This window comes from Larus michahellis, chromosome W (genome assembly GCF_964199755.1).
Source record: "Larus michahellis chromosome W, bLarMic1.1, whole genome shotgun sequence".
Classification (NCBI taxonomy): Eukaryota; Metazoa; Chordata; class Aves; order Charadriiformes; family Laridae; genus Larus; species Larus michahellis.
The window spans coordinates 23,255,803-23,280,791 of NC_133929.1; the positions used below are offsets into that span (position 1 = coordinate 23,255,803).

General features: G+C 44.6%; 1 pseudogene; it reads right to left on the reverse strand.

Moving 5' to 3' along the window:
* The window catches only part of LOC141735467 (leukemia inhibitory factor receptor-like), an 86,464-nt pseudogene that overhangs the window by 20,822 nt on the left and 40,653 nt on the right, over window positions 1-24,989 (reverse strand).

Sequence of the window (24,989 nt, forward strand, 5' to 3'; positions counted from 1 at the left end):
GCGGTTTGCATTCACGTGGAAAGGAGTCCAATATACTTTTAACCGACTTCCACAAGGATACAAACATTCCCCCACTATTGCTCATAATGCTTTGGCTAAAGTCCTAGCAGAGGTTCCTGTTTCAAAGGGATGTACAGTATACCAATATATTGATGACATCCTAATAGGGGGAGAAAACCAAGAAAGTGTTAAAGACATGATGGAAAACATCCGAAAAACATTACTTGATTTAGGATTGGAAATTCCAGACTCAAAGTGTCAGGGACCTGCACAGGAAGTTAAATTCCTGGGGGTCTGGTGGATTAAAGGAGATGCTTCTGTCCCTCAGGATACCCTGGAAAAAATAGAGCATGGACAGAATCCATCCAGTGTGAAGGAGTTACAGCAAGTTCTGGGAACTTTAGGTTACTGGCGTAAACACATCCCTGGCTTTTCCATCATTGCTCTCCCCCTTTATAATTTGCTCAAAAAGGGAAAATCCTGGGAGTGGACTGAACAACATACTAATACCCTGGAATTGCTAATAAAGGAGCTAAGGTTATTCCAACACCTTGGTCCTATACATCCAACTGACCCTGTCCATGTAGAATGGGGGTTCAGTAAACACGGTTCTCATTGTAATTTATGGCAGAAGGGACCAGCAGGACCAGAAAGACCATTAGAATTTAGCTCTCACTCCTTCAATGATACTGAGAGCAGATATTCAGACCTTGAGAAGGGTTTACTGTCCCTAGTGCGAGCGTTGCAACGAGCAGAGCAGATAAGAAGAGAACAGAGTGTGATCATTCGGGGACCTTTCCACCTCCTAGATGTGGTCTGTAAAGGGACAACACCACCAGCTGGCATTGCCCAGAAACCTACAGTTCGGAAGTGGTATGCTTATCTAGAAGGCATTAATGAAATCATGCCAGTCTCTGAAGGCAGTGTCAAAGTATCCAAGCTGCAAAAGGATATAGATGGTGCCCTATTGTTCCAATCCCCACCAAACAGACCATCTCCGATTCGGGAAGCTCCTCCTTTGAAGGAAGGCGGTGATCTTACAGGAGTGTGGTTTACAGATGCATCATCTCACCGGGAGAACAATAAGTGGAAGTACAAAGCCGTAGCACTGGAAGTAGCAACGGGAGAAAGAGCAACCGAAACAGGTGAAGATAGTGTACAAGTAGGGGAACTCAGAGCTGTCCTACTAGCTGCACAACATGGGGCTAGTTACATTTACACTGACTCATATGCTGTTTTTAAAGGAACCACTGAATGGATAGGCCACTGGGCAGCCAATGATTGGCAGGTGAACAGGGTCCCAGTTTGGGAAATCGATAGTTGGAAGCAACTGTTAGAAATAGGAGGACAGAGAACATTGCACATTGGTTGGGTAAAAGGCCATGATCGTTCAAACTCGATCACTGCTCAATTCAACCAGCAGGTAGATAGCCTCACGCGGCTGCAGCAAATTGACATTGTAGATGATGGTCGGGAATGGGAACGCTTACTCGAATGGTTACATGTTAAGTGTGGACACACAGGCCGTGCTGACCTGTATCAGGAAGGTCTAGCCCGGGGGTGGCCTGTGTCAGTTAAGCTGTGCGAACAAGTAGTAACTGCCTGTTCACAATGTCGCCTACGACTCAGCAAAGATCATCCGAGTAAGGCACCTCCCTTACACATTCGGGACAAGAAAACGTTGTGGCATTCCTGGCAAATCGATTATATTGGACCCTTGAGATCATCAGGTGGGAAAAGATATGTCCTGGTAGGAGTGGAGATTATCTCCGGCCTCACTATGGCCACTAGCTTCAAATCAGCTCCTGGGGACAACACAGTAAAAGGCCTAAAAGGGTGGTTCAGCACACTTCCCCTTCCCGAGGAAATCCAAAGTGATGACGGTTCACACTTTACCGCTATAGTGGTACAAGATTGGGCCAAGGAAGAAGGGATTTGGTGGGTATTTCATACTCCCTATTATCCCCAGGCTAATGGCATTGTTGAACGCACCAATGGATTGGTTAAGCGTTTAGCAAAAACTCATGAACCTAGTTGGCATTTGCGATTGGATGATGCCATCTATCAATTAAATAACAGATGGAGTGGAGACGGCTGTCCTAAAATGAAAGCTTTCTGTGTATCTGCCAATATCATCTCTCCAAAAGATCCCAATGAACAGGGAAAATACCTAGGAAGATTTCACCCTGGACTACCTGTGCTGGTGAAAATACCTCAAATTGGAATGGTACCAATGGTGCTAGTTACTCCCAAAAATCCCCATGCATGGGAAGCCAAAGATTGTTCAGGAAAGATATACCGGATTAGTACCCGGTGGATCTCTCTTTTTAACCCCGTCGGTCAAATAAGACCGAGCAGATTTTCTTTTCTTTTGTGTCTTACAGGAACCTTAAATGAACCGTACGTGGACAAACGGATTGGTCTATGCTAACCTTGAGTGCCTCCAGGGAGTCCTGACACTGATCCTGGCAGTAATATTATATTTATTGTGTATGGCTATTTGGAGGTCCAAATTCTAAAATGATGAACCGGCAGATAGAATTGATGCTATTCGGTTTTACCTTTTTATTCCCTGTTGTTTGTAGTCAAAGAGACCCAGAGTGGCCATGGCCTCAAGCTTTTATTAAACACAATGCGATGGCAGGTACAAGAAAGGGAAAATTGAGTTTGGCCACTGTAGTTCTACATGAAAACGAGATGTTCTCAAAACATGAGTGGACCTGGAATAGTTGATATCCAACCCTGAAAGGTAAGACAGGAGAGGAAATCCAAGTAGGATGTAGAATGATCAACGGTTCAAACCATGAGAAGGCCACAAGAATAGAAATCACAGAATCACAGAATCTTCAGAGTTGGAAGGGACCTCTAGAGATCATCTAGTCCAACTCCCCTGCTAAAGCAGGATTGCCTAGAGCACATTACTCAGGACTGCATCCAGGCGAGTCTTGAAAATCTCCAGAGAAGGGGACTCCACAACCTCCCTGGGCAGCCTGTTCCAGTGCTCTGTCACCCTCACCGTAAAGAAGTTTTTCCGTGTATTTGAACGGAACTTCCTATGTTCCAACTTGTGCCCATTGCCCCTCGTCCTGTCACTGGGAACCAATGAAAAGAGTCTGGCACCATCCTCCTTCAACCCACCCTTTAGATACTTGTATGCCATAATAAGGTCTCCCCTCAGCCTTCTCTTCTCCAGGCTAAAGAGTCCCAGCTCTCTCAGCCTTTCCTCATAAGGGAGATGCTCCAGTCCCTCAATCATCTTAGTTACCCTTCGCTGGACCCGCTCCAGCAGTTCCCTGTCCCTCTTGAACTGGGGAGCCCAAAACTGGACGCAGTATTCCAGTTGTGGCCTCACCAGTGCGGAGTAGAGGGGGAGAATGACCTCCTTCGACCTACTGGCCACACTCTTCCCTATGCAGCCCAGGATTCCATTGGCCTTCTTGGCAACAAGGGCACATTGTTGGCTCATGGATAATTTACTGTCTACCAGGACCCCCAGATCCTTCTCCTCAGAACTACTTCCCAGCAGGTCCACCCCTAACCTATACTGGTGCATCGCCAGGTGCAGGACCTTGCACTTGCTTTGGTTGAACCTCATTAGGCTCTTCTCTGCCCAGCTCTCCAGCCTGTCCAGGTCACGCTGGATGGCAGCACGGCCCTCTGGAGTATCAGCCACCCCTCCCAGTTTGGTATCATCAGCGAACTTGCTGAGGATACACTCTGTCCCATCATCCAGGTCATTAATGAATATACTGAACAAAATTGGACCGAGTATTGACCCCTGGGGGACACCACTGGTTACAGGCCTCCAACTAGACTCTGTGCCGCTGATCACAACCCTCTGAGTTCTGTCACACAGCCAGCTCTCGATCCACCTCACCGTCACCTCATCTAGCCCATACTTCCTCAGCTTCCTAATGAGGATGTTATGGGAGACAGTGTCAAAAGCCTTGCTAAAGTCAAGGTAGATGACATCTATGGCTCTCCCCTCATCCAGCCAACCCGTTATAACATCATAGAAAGCTATCAGATTGGTCAAGCATGATTTACCCTTGGTAAATCCATGTTGACCACTTCCAATGACTTCCTGTTCCTCAACGTGTTTGGAGCTGACATCCAGAATGAGTCGCTCCATTACCTTCCCAGGGACAGAGGTGAGACTAACCGGTCTGTAGTTCCCTGGGTCCTCCTTCTTGCCTTTTTTGAAGATTGGAGTGATGTCAGCCTTCCTCCAGTCCTCAGGCACCTCTCCTGTTCCCCATGACCTTTCAAAGACGATGGAGAGTGGTCTAGCAATAACATCTGCCAGCTCTCTCAGCACTCGCGGGTGCATCCCCTCAGGGCCCATGGACTTATGAATGTCCAGCTTGGCCAAGTGGTCTCTGACCCGGTCCTCCTCAACTGAGGGAAAATCTTCCTCTCTCCAGACCTTCCCCCTTGCCTCCAGGGTCTGGGATTCGTGAGAGGCAGCTTTAGCAGTGAAGACCGAAGAAAAGAAGGCATTCAGTAACTCTGCCTTCTCTGTGTCTTCCACTACTAGGGCACCCGTCTCATTCGTCAGTGGGCCTACATTTTCCCTAGTCTTCCTTTTTCTATTGATATACTGAAAGAATCTCTTCTTATTGTCTTTAACTGCAGTGGCCAAGCTGAGTTCTGATTGAGCTTTGGCCCTTCTAATTTTCCCCCTACATAGCTTCGTTATATCTTGATAATCCTCATAAGTTGCCAACCCCCTTTTGCAGAGAATGTAAGCTTTCCTTTAATATTTCGCCCTAAGAATCCACGCTCAATGACAACAAAGCACTGTATCACCGACAAGTGGGATTGCTGGTATCCCACTTGGTGATACAAGAGGACCAATCAGGTGGAAAACATTTGCGATTCCCTGTACAATATTGCTTGCAAAGCAACACGGGGGGCGAAGTAGAATGGAGAGTCCATGGTCTCTCCCTGTGATAAAACAGCAGATAATACTCGCCTGACCACGGACTACCATTTTTCACTGAGAATCAACAGCAAAAGTCAAGTCCCTGGTGAACTTTACAGAGGCTCCAGTCTACCCAGTGTAAATACCCCCTCCTCCCACTTTTCCTTTATTTAGTCTATTTTTTGTTTCTTATTATCAAAGGTTTAGTTTCCCTTGAAGTGATCAGATCTGGGAATGACTTCTGATTCCTGCAGCTTCCCTCCATGGATGTCTGTCAGATGGGACCCTGCAGAGCCAAGGGATGTGTTCCAAAGGCCACCATTACAGCTGTGGCCCCATGACAGATCTGAAAAAACAAATCTCAGGGTTTCAGTTTTTCCTTTTTCAGTGTTCTCATTTATGCTCCCTATTGAGTCTGTTATTTCATGTCATTGAAGCCATAAACTATGGAAGGCTGAAGGGCAAGGGCAGTTTTTAAGAAGCAATGTTGCCAAAACTTTACTCTTACTGTGAATGTTGAAGGACTGGCTATTTCTAAATAATCTTAACATATAGCTAAGTATACAATCCTTTTCTAGCTTGATAATGGCAAGACAGACACACATGATTAGAAAGGCAACTGCAGAAGTCTTTCAATACTTTTCCCTAAAAAACTATTGCACATCCAGTGAAACCACAGTTCTATGATGCTGTAAGAGAGCATATTTCTATTTAGACTGCTTTAATTTTTCTATTTACAGGAAAGACTTTTTACTGACCGTGAGCACATACTCTCTAAAAAATGCTTAAATACACAACTCTCAATTTTATTTCCTGTGCTAGATGACTAGTAATTCACCCAGGGCAGTACTGGTCATTTTGGTGTATTTATAGCTGCAACCTAGACTAGTAGAAATAACTACTCCAGTATTACTGTGGTAGGAGAGCCTGTAACAGCCAGATTATATGCCCCGACTCTCTGCAGAGCACTTTTCAGAGATGGTGACAAATTAATTAAGGCAGATTACCCTTTGTTTGTGTTTTCACAGCAGATCTCAAGCTTCAGAGCCACTGCTCTCTTATGGACATTAAAAGCACTTACAGACTGTACACAGGAAGCAGACAGAAAAGATGTTTGGGCAGAAATGTCATCCAGTTCAGCAAATGAGTCATCTTTCATTACTCCAGTCAGTGACTCAGATAATTCCTATAACCAAATTGGGAGCAAATCTTCAACAAGTGCAAGTTGGGTAACACCAAAGGGAACCTCAGACATCAGAGAGCAAACTATAATTGAACACAAAGCTACTATCAGCCGTCCCACACCACAAACCTATTACAGAGACCTCCTTGACTCCCAGAGTCTAGTTCTGTGTCTGGTCTCTTACTGCTGAAGGAGAGCTATAAAAGCATTTTCATTCGTTCAACTGTCCCATACAATTACTTTTTCCTCCAAGGAGCAGATTGAGAATATATTTTAGGTATTGGTGTTTTGGAGAAGCACAAGAAACATTAAGATCAATGGTTTTCCTTTGCATAGAAACAAACTCAGTTTTTCTCTCAAAGTGAATCTCAGTCAACATTTGTTCCTGCGAGAGATGGTACTGTCTTATCAGAACCTGAGTTGCAAGACAGGCAACTGTGATACCTGTTCTCTGGGTGGGGAAGGAGAAGCAGCATTGTACATGCTCCTGGCAAACAAGCAGAGAGGAGCTTCGCTGTGTAAATCTGTCCTCCCTGCAGAGCATTGGGCAGATCTGGAGCTAAAGATTTGGGCTTTGGGAGATCACACTCTTCCTGGTGTGCAGGAAAGCATGGACTCTCAATAGCCACATGCAATATTATCTTCTCCCCAAGTTCAGTGTTAGGAGCAGAAAATCATTATCTGGCTCAGCTATTTTCCCTTTAGAAAAGCCCACAGCAAGAATGACAGTGTTTTAATAGGGAAGCTAAAGTCCTATCTCCTTTTCAGACCCCAGCTCCTAGTACAAGGATGCCAATACTTTACCAACCAGCCCAATTAATATTCTCCTGCAGAGCTCAGAGGTATTGAACTGACGGTTCTCTTAAAAAGCCACACAACACCACCAAAAATTTATTCTGATTCTCTTTAACATATAACACTTTTCAACATCTCAACAAGAACACACAGAAATAAACTGAGCTCCCTAAACATCAGAGATGGACACTAATGCTTTGAAGCCTCATCCTTGTTCCTGGGAGGTCTCCAGAAAAGTGCAACATAGTTGCAGAGACTGCACACTATCACCCTCCTTTTTATGCAGGGAGCACAATTAATTGGCAAGATGCTACCTTAAAAGTAAAGCAGCAATTTTTTTATTCCCCCACCCAGTAGATTTGGGTGAGGAAAAAAACAGAAACCAAACACAAACAAACAAAGCATGTATCATCTTATTTTTCAATAAACACACTCTCTCAGATATTCCCCAAGCTTTGAAGGTGTTTAGCTCTCTGCTGGAAGCACTCACCACTTGGAAGTTCCACGCCCGTTATCCTTGAAGAGGGAGACAAACCTGCATGGTTTTTGGCTACAACAGTAATTACACAGTCATTTTTTCCAAGTTTTATCTCAGTACTGTTTGAGGGTTCGGTGACTTCTTTATACTCCAGTGGTGTCTCCAGCAGGTAACAGGACACTTCATGAGACACTATTTTTCCATTGGCTTCAGAAAGGGATAAGGGCTATGAATGGACAAAGAGCACATTAAAACCCAAATGAAATAAACAAAAGAAGACATAGGATAATATGAATTTAATGTCCTGATCTAGTCTGATGAATGTATAGGACTACAAGGCAGAAAAGACAGTTACTCAGTGTGACTTTGAGAAGTAACGCATAAGTTTGTAAGTTTTTCATTTTCAGACAGAATGTATTAAAAATTTAATCCTTCATGTGAAATGCTTCTCAATGCAATGTTTAAATCATAAAACTTTAATAACATTCTAATTTGTGGAAAAATATTTGTCTCAATGGATGGTTCTATAAAAAGTTAAGAAAAGCAATCCAATTTATTGACTGTAAACTTCACTCATTTACAAATGTGTAAAAAAAGTTTTTTTCATAGTTAAGTACATAATATTTTAAAACTTTAAGCGTCCTATCTACCTTCCAAAAGATATTTAGACTTTTTCCAGAAGGACTTCTCTCTCTCCAGATATCTGGTCCTCTTGCAGGAGCTAAGGAAAAAAAAAAAAAAAAGTTTTTTTTTTCCAAGTTACATAGTAGACAATTTTACTATCTATCAAAAAGTAAGCTTTTTAGATGGCTAACTTTAAAATATATGGCTTCACAAGTTCAACATTTTATCATCAAAGAATTAAATAAACTTACGGGCTTCCAGTGTTGTGTGTTCCTCTGTCCTGCTCCAGTCACTCCATCTCCAGAAGTGGTCATCAGCCGAACAGTGCACTCTGAACTGATATGTGGTATATGGGTGCAATGTGTTCAGCTGAGCCATGTAAGTTGAGAATTTTCCACCAGGCATGGAGACATTGTGCTGTTAAAAATGTATGGAATTTGACATGATATTTATATATTTTTTGCTCCTAGATTATGCTGAAAGTCAACACCTAAAAAGGTGATATTTTTCCCCAAGAATACAGAGTGAAAAAAAGCTGAAATGAAGCCCTACAAAGAAATTTATGAAAAAGGAAAATATTTCCTATGCAGTCACCCTAAACAAAGGAAAAATTTTCAGAGGTCTGCCAAATTCATATATAGCACAGAAATTGAAATATCACATTAGGTAGCACATTTGAGATGTAAAGCATGAAAAGGAGAGAGAACACTCAGCCTTCAACAGGATAAGCTCTGCACACAATAGCAGACTGCTGCTTCCCATCTATCCCATTTAGTCCCCCTCTTTCCTGTGAGCAGCAAAACTTCTGCTCACATGAGGCAGACCAGGATTTCACCTCTGGTATTCAGAACCTGCACTTCCACTGTGCACATTCACATCAAACTGGGTGGACAAAGGCCTTTTTCCTAAGACACATGCACAGAAGCATGCTAAAGACAGTCTGTCTGAACAAGATGCTTATCATGAAGTCTTCTTCCCAGGCAGTCCTTTTCCTTCAAAAGATAGTATCCAAGTCTTACCTAGGTGATCTCTGTTCACAGATCTTATTACAGGACTAGTCTCCTGTTATTCTTAAAACGGCATGAATCTAGGTAGTATTTCAGTTTCGTGACTACTTAAAGAAACCCTAAGCCTGGTAAAATTTTTTAATGAATCTAATTATAACACATGTGCATCACAGTTGCCAAAACCTGGACTCTAAGTGACTTTAAGCTGCAACTAACTGCGCATTTCTAAAGCCAAATGACAACTTGAAAAATATCAAAAAAGCCAACAATCTCTCATATGGATGGAAAAGCTTCTGAAAACATCCTCAAAATGCCATGTAAAACCCCATAACAATTTCACAGCTACTTTTGTTTATTATAGAGAACTCTTGGACATTTTTTATTAAGCAGCCAGAGACAACATAACAATGCTGTAAAAGCTTCTACCAAGCTGTTTGCTGTGTTTCAAAGTATCTGTAACTGAGGGCACTGATACAGGTGCAGTCAATCAAACTGCTGTGGCAACGTAAGACCTTACCATCTCCCACTGCCCTAGATGACTGACCTGGTAGCAGAGTTCACAAACAAGTGTGTGCCCCAGGCCTCGAGCAGTGTAACTCTGGATAGACAGAAATGTGCAAATCTACTTTTTTAGCAGTTTAAGCTAACTGAGCTGGGGGCAGGTGACACTCAGGTGTTTGTTTCCCCTGCTGACTGCTCCAGAAGCAGTAACTGTTGGGAGCAGAGAAATGCAGACAACTGTGGTTGAGGGTATCTCAGACTACTACACCAAAATCCAACACAGCTCATCTGTCAGAGCTGTTATTTACATCTAAAAGCCAGTTCCTTCTGTTAATTCCCAAGATGTCTATGGTTTTCTTTGCAGTTCCTAATCTCTGGGTATTACTGGGTATTACTTAACACATGTCACTACAGATAAAATATAAAAGCTTAAAGCTTCCACACTCTATAAGTGCTTTGAAAGTATTTAAAAAATACTCTTATAGAGCATGCATCCCTATTATAAAGCAACTGCCACCCTATTATTTTAGAGACAATGTATATAATGATTACATTCAATCTTAGCTGCATTGCTTCTGTGGCTTGAGGGACTTTATTCAAGTGCCAAACATGCAACTAAATGTAACTGGGTAATAGAATACTGCTAAAAATCAAACTGAGGAACAAGCATTGTGAAAAGCAGCCTCTGAGGTTAATGTGCTCAAATTACAAATTCAGGCTCTGGGCACCAAGACCTGGTAATTCAGCATGTGTCTACCTGAGCTGGTCGGAAATACTCCATCTGAACGCACAAACAGAGAATTTGGGGGGTCAGCCTCAGGCCAACTGAACATGCAGTTCTGCCATTAGGCTTCCCCAGTGACACAGATCACCACCCACACTAAGTTAGGCAATACGGAAGAAGAATATATATTCACACCACCTACACTCAGTATCTGATGCTAGTGTCTAAATTAGTATCCTAAGCTCCTCTGTCAGTCAACAGAATAAACATGCAGCTCCCATCAGTGACACAGAGCACCAGAGCTGGGCAGCAGCTGGAAGCCTGAATGCTGGAAAATCTGAACCCCACACAGAAATACCACCTTCTCTCCAGCTGCAGAAGTCTTCACTGGAGATTACCTACTGACACACCCAGTGGGAGAATCCTTCTCTATCCTGTCTCTTCATCACTGACATACAAGCAGGTTTAGCAGCTCCCTATTACAACCACATGCATGTCAATTGCTGACAGCAAACAAATTAACTATTCTTTGGGGGAGGGGAACTCAACTACAGACTGCAAGAGGCAATCTGAAACAACCACTGTGGAAGTCTGCAGGGCAGCAGCACATTCTGGAACAAGCGTGTGTTAATATAGTTTGCACCAGGAAGGACAAAGCACAAGGACTGTTACCTAAAGGGTCAGCATAAAGCGCTATGCACCTTCTCCAAGTACAAAATAATATGGTGAGTGATTTGACTTTCCACTAAATTGTTTAAAACTAACAAAAAAAAAAAGCAGGCAACAACAGAGATGAGCAGAACTTTTTCTGATTTTAGTAGATGAACTTCTAGCTATTACCACATAAATCATTTAAAAAGATGATGAGAATGAAGCTCTTAAAGAAAAAAGAATTTGAAATTGTCGTGGTTTAGCCTCAGATGGCAACAAAGAACCACGTGCCGCTCGCACGTGCCTTCCTAACACAGGAAGGATCGTAAGAAAAGGCAAGACTCTTGGGTTGGGACAAAGGCAGTTTAACAAAACAGCAAAGGGAACAGGCAAACAACAACAACACGATTACGGGACCGCCGCTCGCCGACCGGCCGGACCCGGGACGCCCCAGCCCGCTTTTAAGCAGCAACTTCCTGCCCCCTCCCCCGGCAGCTCAGGGTGGGCGTGGCTCACATGGCATGAAATACCAGGAAAAGTTAACCCTATCCCCACCGGAACCAGGACATTATCCACCCCTTATTCCATACCATCTATGCCATGCCCAGCAGGTTCCAATGAATTGCCACCACTTTCCCCTGTTATATATATATATCTATACACACATATAATGCCCTTAGTTTATGGGTCATCCCTCCAAAGTGTCCGTTGAGTTCTTTTAATCCACGGCTTTGGGCTCCATTTGTTAGAACAGTCTCTCAGGGCAGGTGAGATGCTGGGTGGTGCTGGTCTGTTGCATGCTGTATTTTTCGGAGCTTGTGACTGGTGCACCCGGTGTGGCTCATGCACGCAGTCCGTGGGCTGAAGATGTAGATCTTGAGGAAACTGCTGGGCGCCAGCTGCTGAGATCAGTTCTTATCCCATCATCCCTGTGCCTTACTTGTAGTACAACTGATAGCAATTATAGCAATGAGGACATACAGTGACAGTGTTACTTAGCAATTAACAGCACACAATCTGATTCATTGGCTATTCTCGCCCAAAATCAGATCCCCATGAGGTACACATCGGACTTCCCCATCCTTCCGCATCACCCACCAAGTGCACCCAGGTCCTTGGGCAAAAGCGATCCCACGGATGGGTTTGCCTTTGCCTGAGGCAGGACTAACCCAGACTGTCTTCCCTAGCATATTCTTCATATGCACTACGGGGACTTTATCCCCTTCTACGGTACGTGGAAGTTTTGATTGGGCAGGGCCAGCTCGATTGTTAGATCCCCTGGTGTTAACTAGCCAGGTAGCTTTTGCTAAATGTGTATCCCAGTGTTTGAAAGTCCCACCACCCATTGCTCTCAGTGTAGTTTTTAACAGTCCATTGTATCGTTCTATCTTCCCAGAGGCTGGTGCGTGATAGGGGATGTGATACACCCACTCGATACCATGCTCTTTGGCCCAGGTGTCTATGAGGCTGTTTCGGAAATGAGTCCCGTTGTCCGACTCAATTCTCTCTGGGGTACCATGTCGCCACAGGACTTGCTTCTCAAGGCCCAGGATAGTGTTCCGGGCAGTGGCATGGGGCACAGGGTATGTTTCCAGCCATCCAGTGGTTGCTTCCACCATTGTGAGCACATAGCGCTTGCCTTGACGGGTTTGTGGCAGTGTGATATAATCAATCTGCCAGGCCTCCCCATATTTGTATTTCAGCCATCGCCCTCCATACCAAAGAGGCTTCACACGCTTGGCTTGTTTGATCGCAGCGCATGTCTCACATTCATGGATGACCTGTGCAATAGTGTCCATGGTCAAGTCCACCCCTCGGTCACGAGCCCATCTATATGTCGCATCTCTCCCTTGATGGCCTGAGGAGTCATGGGCCCACCGAGCTATGAATAGTTCACCCTTACGTTGCCAGTCCAGATCCACTTGAGCCACTTCAATCCTAGCGGCCCGATCCACCTGCTGGTTGTTCTGATGTTCCTCCGTGGCCCGATTCTTCGGTACATGGGCATCTACATGGCGTACTTTCACAACCAGATTCTCTATCCGGGCAGCAATATCTTTCCACAGTTCAGCAGCCCAGATGGGTTTGCCTCTGCGCTGCCAGTTGCCCTGCTTCCACTGCTGTAACCACCCCCACAGAGCATTTGCCACCATCCATGAGTCAGTGTAGAGATAAAGTACTGGCCATTTTTCTCGCTCAGCAATGTCCAAAGCCAGCTGAATAGCCTTCACCTCTGCAAACTGGCTCGATTCACCCTGTCCCTCACTGGCTTCTGCAACCCGTCGTGTAGGACTCCACACAGCAGCCTTCCACTTTCGATGCTTTCCCACAATACGGCAGGACCCATCAGTGAACAGGGCATATTTCTTCTCATTTTCTGGCAGTTTATTATATGGTGGGGCCTCTTCTGCACGCGTCACTCCTCCTCTGGTGACATTCCGAAATCCTTGCCTTCTGGCCAGTCCATGATCACTTCCAGAATTCCTGGGCGACTGGGGTTTCCCATTCGAGTTCGCTGCGTGATCAGTGCAATCCACTTACTCCATGTAGCATCGGTTGCATGATGTGTGGTGGGGACCCTTTCTTTGAACATCCAACCCAGCACCGGCAGTCGAGGTGCTAAGAGGAGCTGTGCTTCTGTACCAACTACTTCCGAAGCAGCTCGAACCCCCTCATATGCTGCCAATATCTCTTTTTCTGTTGGAGTGTAGCGGGCTTCGGATCCTCTGTATCCACGACTCCAAAACCCTAGGGGTCGACCTCGAGTCTCCCCTGGTGCTTTCTGCCAGAGGCTCCAGGTAGGGCCGCTCTCCCCGGCTGCGGTGTAGAGCACATTTTTAACATCTTGTCCTGCCCGGACTGGCCCCAGGGCGACTGCATGGACTATTTCCTGTTTGATTTGTTCAAAAGCTTGTCGTTGCTCAGGACCCCATTTAAAATCATTCTTCTTCCGGGTTACTTGATACAGAGGGCTTACAATCAGACTGTAATCTGGGATATGCATTCTCCAAAACCCCACAATACCTAAGAAAGCCTGTGTTTCCTTTTTACTAGTTGGTGGAGACATAGCTGCTATTTTGTTGATCACATCCATTGGAATCTGACGGCGTCCATCTTGCCATTTTATTCCTAAAAACTGGATCTCCTGCGCAGGTCCCTTGACCTTACTTCGCTTTATAGCAAACCCAGCGTTCAGAAGGATTTGGACTATTTTACTCCCTTTCTCAAAAACTTCTTCTGCTGTGTTTCCCCATACAATGATGTCATCAATGTACTGCAGATGTTCTGGAGCTTCACCCTGTTCCAGTGCAGTCTGGATCAGTCCATGGCAAATGGTGGGGCTGTGTTTCCACCCCTGGGGCAGTCGATTCCGGGTGTATTGGACGCCCCTCCAAGTGAAAGCAAACTGTGGCCTGCACTCTGCTGCCAAAGGGATTGAGAAGAATGCATTCGCTATATCAATCGTGGCATACCACTTGGCTGCCTTGGACTCCAGTTCGTACTGGAGTTCTAGCATGTCCGGCACGGCAGCACTCAGCGGTGGCGTGACTTCATTCAGACCACGATAGTCTACAGTTAGCCTCCACTCTCCATTAGATTTTCGCACCGGCCATATGGGACTGTTAAAGGGTGAGCGAGTCTTGCTGATCACTCCTTGAACCTCTAGTTGACGAATCAGCTCATGGATGGGAATCAGAGAGTCTCGGTTAGTGCGATACTGCTGCCGATGCACCGTTGTGGTAGCAATCGGCACCTGTTGTTCTTTGACCCTCAACAACCCCACAACAGAAGAATCCTCCGAGAGACCAGGCAAGGCAGACAACTGTTTAACTTCCTCCGTCTCCAAGGCAGCTATGCCAAAGGCCCAGCGGTACCCTTTTGGGTCCTTAAAATACCCTCTCCTGAGGTAATCTATACCAAGGATGCATGGAGCCTCTGGGCCAGTCACAATGGGATGCTTTTGCCACTCATTCCCAGTTAGGCTCACTTCTGCCTCCAGTACAGTCAACTCTTGGGATCCCCCTGTCACCCCAGAAATACAAATGGGTTCTGCCCCTCTATAGCTTGATGGTATTAAAGTACACTGCGCACCCGTGTCCACTAGAGCCTTATACTCCTGTGGGTCTGATGTGCCAGGCCATCGAATCCACACCGTCCAATAAACCCGGTTGTCCCTTTCCTCCACCTGGCCGGAGGCAGGGCCCCCCTAATACTCGTCATAGTATCATTACTCACTTCTTGCATAAATGACTTGGAAGTTCCTTCAAGAGGATCAGAAGCAAGATCAGGCCTTCTGCTTTGTCTGGGGAACGGCCCACTGGAAACTGGGGCGGCACTTTTCCTGGAGGGATCCCCTTTTGTGGTTGTCCTTCCTTGCAACTCCTGTACCCGTGTCCGCAGGATCCAAGTAGGTTGTCCATCCCACTTCCTCATGTCCTCTCCGTGGTCCCGCAGGTAGAACCACAGGGTGCCTCGTGGTGTGTACCCTCTGTACTCTCTCTCTCGAGTGGGGAAATGCCTGTTCCTAATAGCTGAGATGCTGGCCCGTACAGGTGGGGAGTAGAACATATTCTCTTCAAGTTGCTGGACCTTCCGCGACAGTTTCTCCACAGCTGAGACAAGGGGGGAAGAGAGACTTTCTTCATATCGCCGGAGCCGGCCAGCTACCTCATCCACCGTTGGTCCCTCTTCACCTTTCCATTCCATTACTGCCAGGGAGTTGGCATATGACGATGGTGCGCTCCGTACAAACTTCCGCCACATGGGCCTTGTGCATCGCACCTCATCAGGGTCTGTGGGTAAGTCGGCATTGTCCAAGTCATAATAAATCATCTCCCGCACAGCTAATTCTCTCAGGTACTGGATACCTCTTTCCATGGTAGTCCACTTGCTTGGCTGACATACAACATCCTCACTGAAGGGGTACCTCTCCCTCACGCCTAACAGGAGTCGTTTCCAGAGGCTGAGGGCTTGGGTCTTTTTCCCCAATCGCCTTGTCAATGCCGCCTTCCCTAGACAGGGATCCCAGCTGCCTGGCCTCCCTACCCTCTAATTCCAGGCTACTGGCCCCATTATCCCAGCACCGGAGCAGCCAGGTGACAATGTGCTCGCCTGAAAGTCGGCTGAAATCTTTTCGCATATCCCGCAGCTCACTCAAGGATAGGGATCGAGTAATTATCTCTGGTTCTGCCTCTTCCTCCTGCTCTCGTGATGGCCCTGGTTCATCATCATCTCTTACTAAGCGAACTGATTTCTTTGTGTACTTCTTCTTCTGTATGGGGGCAACTGATACCGGCACGGGTTGGTTCTCTGGTTCAGTGGCAGTGGCTACCACGGGGGTTGCAGTAGCCGCAGGGGCCGCCGCAGGGGCTGCAGCAGCCGCAGGGGCCGCCGCAGGGGCTGCAGCAGCCGCAGGGGCCGCAGCAGCCGCAGGGGCCGCCGCAGGGGCTGCAGCAGCCGCAGGGGCCGCAGCAGCCGCAGGGGCCGCCGCAGGGGCTGCAGCAGCCGCAGGGGCCGCCGGTCTGGTTTCCATCTCTTCCCCTTGAGGGTGCTGCATAATTCTGAGCAGTGCCTGGTAGATACTGGCCAGGGCCCAGCACAGCGCGGTGAGTTGTGCCTCTCTAGAATAGCCACAGCATTTTCCCTTCAAATATTCTACCACTTTATCAGGGTCCTGTAATTGTTCAGGGGTGAAGTCCCAGACCATTGGAGGCGAGTAGTTCTCTAGGTACCTGCCCATGCTCTCCCACATGCCATGCCACCCCTGACTATCCAGCCTCGGAGGAGATCTCCGGGTGGTAGTCTTAAATAGTCGCTTAACCCTAAACAAGACCTGGAACGTATTCAGGAGACATAGCACTAGGAACACACTAGTTTGAGTATCCCAAGGATATTCAAGATTCTCAAAAGCTGTCATACCTGACCCGAAGGAGAAAAGGGAGGCAAAAGGGCTGGGGAAACTATTAACAAATTCTGAGAGACTGTGTCCAATGTACGGACAGGACAACAAAACCACATAAACACCCCAAAATAACCGTCTGAACAGTGATGTTATCATATCATAAACAGATATCGCACAGGACAGCAGAATGATAATCCTCATCCCTCTTCCAGACATGGTAAACAGCATCGCAGGGAGTACATAAGCCATATAGGAATTTATGTAACACAGCCATGAGAACAAACCAAGCAACATGATGACCAGTGACTACTTACCTAATAAAATAAATGCATACAAGAAAAAAAAAAAACCAAAACCGTTTTTTCCACGTTCTAGTTGGATTCTGTCATTATCTCAACCCTTCAAGCCCCACGTTGGGCGCCAAAAAGGACTGTCGTGGTTTAGCCTCAGATGGCAACAAAGAACCACGTGCCGCTCGCACGTGCCTTCCTAACACAGGAAGGATCGTAAGAAAAGGCAAGACTCTTAGGTTGGGACAAAGGCAGTTTAACAAAACAGCAAAGGGAACAGGCAAACAACAACAACACGGATAGGGGAATATACAAACACGATTACGGGACCGCCACTCCCCACCGCTCGCCGACCAGCCGGACCCAGGACGCCCCAGCCCGCTTTTAAGCAGCAACTTCCTGCCCCCTCCCCCGGCAGCTCAGGGTGGGCGTGGCTCACATGGCATGGAATACCAGGAAAAGTTAACCCTATCCCCACCGGAACCAGGACAGAAATGTGATTAGTTCAGTGAAAAAGATTAACATTTGAGCCCTCAAAAATTCCATTAAAACCATCTTTTGTTGAGTGACCACTGCTAATTTCAATTTGACACAGAAGCCTGATCTCAGCAAAGCTGCCATTTATAAACCAAACCAGAAGGATGCTTGTAGAGCTGTTCCCAGAAACAGTCAACTTTTCTGGAGTTTTTGGATGAACTTAAAAAAAATAAAGAAAAAACCTTCAGTTCTAAGAAAAAAAAAAACATTCATTTTAGTTCAGAAAAATCTGTTTTTAGAAGCTCAAAGAGAATCAGAAGGATAAATAAATGATCCAGTCAGCAACTAGGACAGCTGGTGCTGGGAAGGCACCCGCAAGCAGTCTAATTCCTGATGCTCTTCTCAGCTATCAAACACGGGAACAGATTTACTTAAGGATGAGTGTACTGGCATGTATGATAAGGAGTTGGAGACACAGAAAAACATTTCCCCTCCTACTGACTTTATCAAAAAAGTGAAAGGTGGGCTATTTCAGAGGACCATAGTGACAGATGAAATTCGCCCAACTTTGTTCACCTTCTGGGAACTTTGTAAGTCAGAACTTAAAATCTGCAGACTGGGACAGGGTAGGACTCCTGAATGACCTCTCCCTCCCCAAAACTCCCTTCATGGAACTTTTCAAGTATATACAGTACTACTATTCGTAGCTATCAGAGAAAAAATATCTTTACTGTTGGAATTGGTCCAGTTACCCTTAAGGAAATATGTACTCTATGTTGGGAATTAAGTGCACAGTGAGGGAAAGAAAGGAAAGGAAACAAATAGGAAATAACAGTCATATTGACTGGGTGAAAACCATCCCAGTTTATAATTAACAGAAACAAATTATGCTTTTCTAGGACCTGTCGATTTACTCCGACAATTCAAATCTCAGGCTAGTTGAACTGGGACATGAACAAAAAATCACACCATCTTCAATTTCAAATTCAGTTTTTCAGAGAGAACAAAAGAATGCTGTAACCATTAGGAACCCCTGAATCCTCAGCTGTAGTTGTGGAGGCAGATGGAAAAGGACGAGGAAGACAGCACCAGAAAGGTGGTCATCTTCTCCCTTTCCTTGTTTATACTGAAGGTCTATTGAAATAAGTTATTTCTTTCTACAAACCACTCCTGCTATTACCTTTTACCTTTTAGTGCTACTTTTTTTTATACTCCAAATCCTGCTGTTGTAAACCTGCATAATATTTTGCCCTATAAGCAGGCACTGAAATACAGGGTCATTCACAGTTCATAAAGTTACACCTAAATTTTAATTATTAATGCGTAATAGAATATGACATAATACATAAACATCAGCTGGCTAATTATTCAATTGCAAGTAGCATTTATCCACACAGCAATGTATCCAATCTGGTAGCATTGCTGTAGAGAACTGGCATCTCCCTGTACACCTAATCTTTGCCTCAGGATGTGTCCTAAGCTTTCTTTTCTTTTTTTTAAGTTCAAATTATTGAAAATGGCAAAACACTGGTGACAATAAAGCAAATTAATGACAAGTATACCATGTCAGAGTTCTTCCGAACCCAAACCAAATAAATGTTTAGCATGCAGTAAACATATCTTTTTGCCTTTGTAATTCTTAGGTGCTTACCTCTCTGAGTTAAATCAACCAAAAGTGATGACTCAGTTTGCCTGATAGGATTTGAGACACCTAATATGAAATCATAGGTTTTTTGATCATCCAGTACTGGAAAGTCACAGACACACTCTCTGTTAATTTCATTTACTTCACATGAAACATTTTTACCAGATATTCTTCAAAGTAAAAAGTGGGTATGACACAATTTTAATAAGATAATTTCTAGCAACAGTCAGAAGTCTAGACTGAAAACACAGTAAAGAATGATGGGTTCACTGACACATGGCTTACAGAATGATTTGATTGCAAAGGCATATCTAACACCACCACGCAGGTTAAAGTGGCATCAGTCATGACTTGCCCTGTTCTCGCATGAAACTCTCCTCTTCCACTAGCATAACATTTCCATCCTCTCACTTCTCAAAAGCCTGGAAAAGAGGTAGGTCCTGTAAAACCACCTCACAAGTCAAAACTAAGATTCTGATTTAAAGTATCTTTGTTCAGATCAGCATACATTTGCATTTAAAGAATGTTCTTAGTTGCTTTCTGAACTAGGGAGATGTGACTGACGTGCATTACATCTTTCTGTCAACCCTGCCAAATCTAAACTAAGGTTTGTTACCTGGGATACATCCACTAGTCCTAGCCGTTTTTAAATCAAAAGCAGGAGAGGCAGTCTGGTAACAGAGTTACATCTTTAGGGGTAAAATCCAAAGTGTATATTTGTATGTATGTACATATATAGAAGTTGCTTTAATTACAATCTGCATAAACCTCTCATTCAGTAGCACAAGTTTAATTTCTTCCTTTGGGCATTTTTATTGTGTTCTAGCTGAGCTCTCTCCACACCATACTCTTCATTTCAGTAGCTCAGTGTGGGCTGAGAACAAGGATGAGAATATCTACCCTGAAATGCATCACATTCATCTCCTTGCAGCTTTGGGCTGAGCAAAACGAGTCTGAACTACATCCTCGTTTTTGAGCTGAATATGGGCAGCCAGTGACTGGAGCTCCTTTCCTTTGAATACCTGCTCTGGTTTGTCCACCTCTTTGCACCCTACCCACCGACTTTTTTAGCATTAGCATCCTGGACAACATGTGTGACCATAACTCTATCCTCATTCCCTCTGACTTGCTTCAAAGACGCCATGAGACTCTATGTCCCATCAGTTCGTGTGACTCAGGCCTCTCCTGGCTCTCTTCCCCGACTGCTCCTTTGACATGATGGGGAAGCCTCCTCAACACAGGAATTTTGTTAACTCCTCGTCAACTTCTGATCACAACCACCAAGGAATCCTATTTGCAAGTGCTATTCTAAAACAATGATTCTTTGCTTTTGAGGCTTTGCATGGCCTAGAATGTTAGACAAACCAGTGGAATATCAGCCTTCACTTCTTTCTGTGTATGATGCCAGTGTTATTTGTCCCTTCCAATGTTTTCCACGTAATATGCACTTTGCCTGCTATACATTATCTAGTTCTTGATGTTGGGAGGAAAATGGGTATAGGCTTATTACTATTTTCCCTAGTAACATTTGGGCGATGCCCCATGGCCTGTCTTACAATTGTTCCTCAGTGAGTTTCTGTCATCCTGCATAGCAGAAGCTCAGTAAATATCTGACAGATGAGCTGACACAGGTTGCATATAAAAAAAAAAAATAAAAAAATATCAGTGAATGACTCCCACCATCTCCCTGTATTCTCATATTCCTATCCACATATTGGCAGCAGTCTGACACACTTAGCCCTTTATTTTGTCATAAATCTATATGGCATAAGTCTTTGGGAAAAGCTACCCTTAATTTCCAATGCAATTTTGCAGAACTAGACTAGGATTGTCCAATTTTGGTTTTGGAGTTTAGTTCCAACTTCCACAAACTCTTGAAAAGTATTTTAGGCTCTAAACAATGAAGACTATGTCATTTAAGCAGGCATGGTTCATTAAGTCACAGGGAGGAATGGATATATTCCAGTTCTACCTTTTTACTCCTTTTAGTGATGAATTGGTTTACCTTTCAAATAAACTGTACTTTGTTCTTCATTTTCCGTATAGTCCACTGGGTCTTCCTGGTTTCCAGGTGCATTTTATTATCAGGAAGTTGGATGTTTCACAGCTGAGGTTTTGGGGAATATCAGGGGCATCTGTAGCATGAAAGGAAACCAAAACAGTTAGCTGATGTTTTGCCATCCTAGTGTGACAGTTGGGATGCTAACTTCCTGAAAGCATCACCATTCATTTCTGCTGGGTCTAGATTGTGTACCTCACAAATATATGGTAATAATTATGCTCCAACCATATAAATAATATGCTTCAAAAAAATCCCAATAAAACAGATGGATAATTATTATAAGTCTCATCTGACTAACAATTCTCTAGGCTTCTATGTGGGTGAATAATCTGGTAAATCACATGCAAATATGTTCACAAGCTCCAGGGTCTGACCTGGAAGTGTTTCATTGAAACTTTGCCAAGACTTTTCCAAAATTCTGAGTGTCAGTTTAGCTGCTGAGCAATGAAGGAACGCTGTCAGCTGTGCGTCACATTTTCTTACATGCCAGCCCCACCACTGCTTTGAATTCTCCAAGCAAGTCATGTCAAGGAGATGTTCCCTTTAGCATGAATTCCACCCTGAATTTGAAAGTTAAAGCAAGCCCCGAATGGCTTGTTCTCTTCCTTTGGAAGTGCCCATTTTTTTCTTTTAAATCTTGTTCTTTGCTCCCATACTAGAGCGGTGTTGAATGCGTTCTGGAAAAGATGGACAGTGTTCCCAACAGAGAGGGTAACCATGCTAACGTGAGACTAAGCAGAGCACTTATTTCAAGTCTCATACACTTTTCCCCAAAAGGTAGCACAATAATATCCACATAGCTGCCCTAGAGTAGGGGCACTAACACAAGAGGCCACAGTGGCAGGCTTAGTTCAGATTATGAGCAGCAGGCCAAAAAGAACACTTCTTTTGCCAAACCTAGGCTTAACCAAGGTGGTGCACATACACATTTACTTCCTCTACCTTTTCTTCCCCAAATGTCTCTCCATCAGCAAGAACATCCTGCCAAGTCCCCCTCCCACCAAGTAGGTACCACAAGAAGAAACACTGTCAGGAAACAGACTTCACCACATCCCAGCTCTTCAAAAAACACTGTATGGGAAAAACCTATGGGATTATCAAAGCCTTCGTTCATGAACCACTGACTTATTTACCTGGAAGATTCTCCCATAACAGCAAATACTTCATAAATAATGTAAAAACAGCATCTCACTGATGCTGTCATAAAGGGTTGGATTCTGTTTTGCATTTGCTATCACACAATACACTAAATCAATGACAGGAGGCATAGGCTGGAGTTGGGAACACACTTTCAAAATGAGTCCAGCCTCTCCTCTCCTTTCCCTCAACCCCAAGAACCCTAAGTTCAAAGGTAGGCATTTGTAATGGGAAACAGGATTCTAATGGGCAGCTATTGGAATATGATAACTCTCAAAACCCCTGTGGGGAAAACACACAAAGCTCTGAAGCGACCAAATACAGGAAAGAAGAACCAGGTACTTTCAAAAGTTTGTTTTAAGAGTTATCTGTATCTGGAAGAGATTTCTGAGGCTGGCATGGTTATACAGAGAAGATACACAATGACTCAGTATCTTTAAAGAAAATATTAAAGAATGTTTAGAAGATTTTCAAGGAAAGATAAATAGTCAGCTGGGTTCCTTTGCTGTAATTAGCTCCCATGGAGCTGCTGCCCTGGATGAGCATCTGTTGTTGCTGCAAGTCTAACTGTTTTATTGTCTTCATTTGACTGGTTGGTAAATGAATGTTTTCACTTACAATTCTTGCTGTTACTCTTGCCTTGTCAAGGACCAAACTAGAACAGATGTAAACCTGAAGCAACAGAGACTGAGGATGAATCTTCATATGGCAATAAACTACTAAGTATTCCAAATCATGAAGAAGTGCCTTAAGAAAAGAGATCAAGGAGAGAAGCACTGGGCCAGGTTCTAAGAGAACAGGTGCTTACATGGATACCTCCTCATCCTCCCAGCCCTGGTGTCTTCTCCATGTGCTGGAGTTTCCATGGTGAAATCAGTCAAACAAGTAAAATCCCAGTTCATCCTCAGAAACCAAAGGCCAGGAAAAAAAAGCCACAATAGTATCTGTTTCCTAGCAGAACCCTAAGAGTCCCCAAATCATTTTGATTTTCCTAAGGTTAGGAAACATAATTATACATACATCCTACAAACAAGACAGTTCCATCCATCTCATCTTGGGGTGCATCAAGAAGAGTGTGGCCAGCAGGTCGAGGGAGGTCATCCTCCCCCTCTACTCTGCCTTGGTGAGGCCGCACCTGGAGACTGTGTCCAGTTCTGGGCTCCCCGGTTCAAGAGGGACAGGGAACTGCTGGAGAGGGTGCAGCAAAGGGTTACCAAGATGATTAGGGGACTGGAACATCTCTCTTCTGAAGAAAGGCTGAGGGATTTGGGTCTCTTCAGTCTGTAAAAAAGACGGCTGAGGGGGGATCTTATCAACACTTATAAATACTTAAAGGGTGGGTGTCAGGAGGATGGGGCCAGGCTCTTTTCAGTGGTGCCCGGGGACAGGACAAGGGGTAATGGGCACAAACTTGAGCATAGGAAGTTCCACCTAAACATGAGGAGGACCTTCTTTCCTCTGAGGGTGGCAGAGCACTGGAACAGGCTGCCCAGAGAGGTGGTGGAGTCTCCATCTCTGGAGACATTCAAAACCCGCCTGGACGCGTTCCTGTGCAACCTGCTCTATTTGACCCTGCTGTGGCAGGGGGGTTGGACTAGATGATCTCCAGAGGTCCCTTCCAACCCTATGATTCTATGATTCTATGATCTTCAGACAGTATACACACTACATTTGTCCCACTGGTATCTGAAGCACTGGCATTTAGCACTCTGATTGCACCGCTCCAACTGCTCAGATGTATCATTGGGTATATTTCTGGTCCATAAACAATCCATTGTATCCACTGTCCTTCGTCATGGACACAACAATTTGTCACATCTGAACCTACTGCCACCACGGTGTCCTGAGGAAACACCCTACTCCCATTGGGCTCGGTATCTTTTCCTAGCAGAGAAGGAAGAACAGCAAACAAACCAACCCACATGAACAATTTGCTATAAACATGGTGCTGATCAGCTAAAATGTGACTCTGGAGCACTCTAGTATATACAAATCAATACTTAATAGGTTTCATTAACTAATAATTGCATTATTTCTCTAATCAAAACATCCCCAAAAGCAGCATCCCATCACTGCCTAACACTTTTCCTCTGACTTTGGCTTACTTTTCATAAAGCAATCAAAGTCCATGTGGTGGCAAGGGAACAAACATACCAGGGACCTCTTCTACTGGGCTCCAGTCACTCCAGTCCTTGTGGCTAACAAACTGTGTTACATTAATGTAACAGTGAATCTTCACATAGTGTGATGTACACTCCAAAGGCATATCTGATTTCCAGTTCCAAGAAAGAATGATGTCTTCATGAGTCAGTTTTGAGTAGTAAGTTACCTACAAAGTTTTCCCAAAAAATCAACCAAGACAGAATTTATGAACACCTGTTAGCAATGACATATAACCTCCCAGGTGTCAACAGAATGGCAAATTAAGTGAAGTAGGTCATAAAATCCCAATAGATGGTTGGAATATCCCATCTAACTTTCAGTTGTGTTGTGAATTTACTTGGACAAAAGCCTAAGATGTTAAACAGCCCACCAGCCAGGTAGACTGCCAGCCAGAAATACTAGAGGGCAGACATTTGAGGGTGAACA